The sequence below is a fragment of the Octopus bimaculoides genome, chromosome 4 (assembly GCF_046866305.1).
Source record: "Octopus bimaculoides isolate indiv1 chromosome 4, ASM4686630v1, whole genome shotgun sequence".
Lineage (NCBI taxonomy): Eukaryota > Metazoa > Mollusca > Cephalopoda > Octopoda > Octopodidae > Octopus > Octopus bimaculoides.
This window is the reverse complement of record NC_142931.1, coordinates 87,607,110-87,609,397: the sequence shown is the minus strand read 5'-3', so window position 1 is coordinate 87,609,397 and position 2,288 is coordinate 87,607,110. Positions and strand designations below refer to the sequence as shown.

General features: G+C 38.3%; 1 pseudogene; it reads left to right on the top strand.

Moving 5' to 3' along the window:
• The first annotated feature begins 681 nt into the window (after nucleotides 1–681).
• Nucleotides 682–1,589, top strand: LOC149136126 (uncharacterized; annotated as a pseudogene).
• Nucleotides 1,590–2,288: the final 699 nt, after the last annotated feature.

Genomic DNA, 2,288 nt, shown 5'->3' with positions numbered 1-2,288 from the left:
AAATATGCATATCAAAAGGGATAATAAATTTTCAAATTCTTTCAAATTAAATCTTATGTAATAACATTAAGTTTAAACTGCAGGAGCAAATTAGTGAATATTATTAGAATTGAGTTTTTAATAACTTGTTTTTGCATCAGTTGTACAGGGTGGAAAAGTGTTGCAGGACAGAGGGAGGTGTGACAACACTGCATCCAGGTCAATGCTACTTTGAGAAAACCAGAGCAACTGCAGTGGAAGGGAAAAGTCATCATCACAACCTCCATCTGATCAAAGTCTACATATTTGCCCCGAATGTGCCAGAGCTTGTCATTCAAGGATCAGTTTACAAAACTACCCAAGGGCTTGCCACTCTTCATTGAGATTTTTGGATACAAAGAACTGCTGCCGTCATCATCATCATCATCACTTACAATTTTTGTATTAACAGTACTATAATTCACTATACTTCTTTAACTCTCAAATATCAGCATTTATTATATTTCTTGCTAAAGTACCAGATTTTGATAAAAAAAAAAATTTCAGTGTAGTGCCCTAGCATGGCTACTGTCCAATAACTGAAACAATTGTGTGCGTGTGTGAACTCTCCTTGAACAGGATTGACATACAAGTATGGAGTGAAAAGTTCATAGACTAACTAAGAAGGAGTGACACTACAGCTGTGAAATCTTGCATGCATTCATTTCAATGCATCTAATTAATAACTGCATTCTTCCTTTCTAAGTAAACTTTCAACATCTGACTGTTCAAAAAAACTTCAAAAGTAACTAGCAGCAACTTCTCTTGAAAATGGACAAAATTTGGCATCATGTTGTTATCAAATATCTGCAGAAAAAGGATTTATTCCCCAAAGATATTCATGCTGACATGGTTACTATATTAGGGGATGACACTCCAGCTTTATCAATAGTGCAAAAGTGGGCAACTGAATTTAGGAGGGGAAAGGAGAGTTTAAAAGATCACCCAAAGTCTGGACATCCTGCAACAGCCACCACTGAAGAAAACATTGATCATGTTCACCACATGGTGATGGATGACAGGCAATTGACTATAAATCAAATAATCAATGCTATTAGTATATTCAGCAAGAGAGTTGAGAATATTCTGCACACTGCACTTGGCATAATGAAGATTTCTGCTTGGTGGGAGCCATGTCTTCTGACACCTGATTAAAAGCACACCAGGCTGATCACATCACAGGAAAATCTCTCATTGTTTGAAGCAAATTCAGGTGGTTTCCTTGAACGTTTCCTAACCCAGGATGAAAGTTGGCTTCATCACTATGAGTCAGAGACAAAGAAACAATCCATGCAGTGGAAACACCCCTCCTCACCTGCTCCAAAGAAAGGCAAGGTCGTTTCATCTGCAGGGGAGGTGATGGCCTCAGTTTTTTGGATGTAAAAGGCATTGTGTTCATTGAGTGTCTTCGAAAGGGCTACTCCATTAAGGAGAGTAGTATGCCAACTTACTGAGGCAGTTATGGAAGGCTATCAAGACCAAACATCCAAGAAAACTATGAAAGGGGTCTTGTTTCTTCAGGACAATGCTCCACCTTACAAATCCTTGGTTTCAATGGCTGCTCTGTGTGATGGTGGCTTTGAACAGGATGATCAGCCTCCCTATTCTCCTGATTTGGCCCCATCTGGCTATCATCTGTTCCCGAACATGAAAAAAACACTTGACTGGAGGCCAGTATCACAGTGATGATGTCATATCTGCTGTTGACAACTTTTTTGACCAACAAGATGAGAGCTTCTTCACCAATGCAATCCAAGCACTGTGACACTTATGAAAGAAGTGCATGGACTGCAAGGGGGACTATGTTGAAAAATTGACCTCATTTGGTCCATAATCCATAAGAGTATCTTGATTAGCCTATGAACTTTTCAGCTGACCCTAGTAGGCAAATAATGGAAATTGTTGTTGTTTAACCCCAGGTTAACAGACATATGATCAAAGGCGGTCAAGCAGTGATCATCTTTTTTTTTTCTGTACAACAGAGACTGCTTTATCCAATGTGAACTTCCTACTTTTTAGGCAGAGAAATTTCAGCAGACGTATTATCAAAGGCCATCCCGTCTTTTTGTACAAAAGAAACTGCATGTGAACTTATCCAATGCGAACGTCTATTTTTATTTTATTTATATATATATTTTTTTTTTTTACACAGGAGGGAGTGGTTTGTGTGAGATTTGGCTGTTATTTCTAGCAGGTCCAATGAACACGTAGAATATCCCGCATTAGATCGAAATAAGGGAAGTAATTCAGAAACTTGCTATTATGTAAAA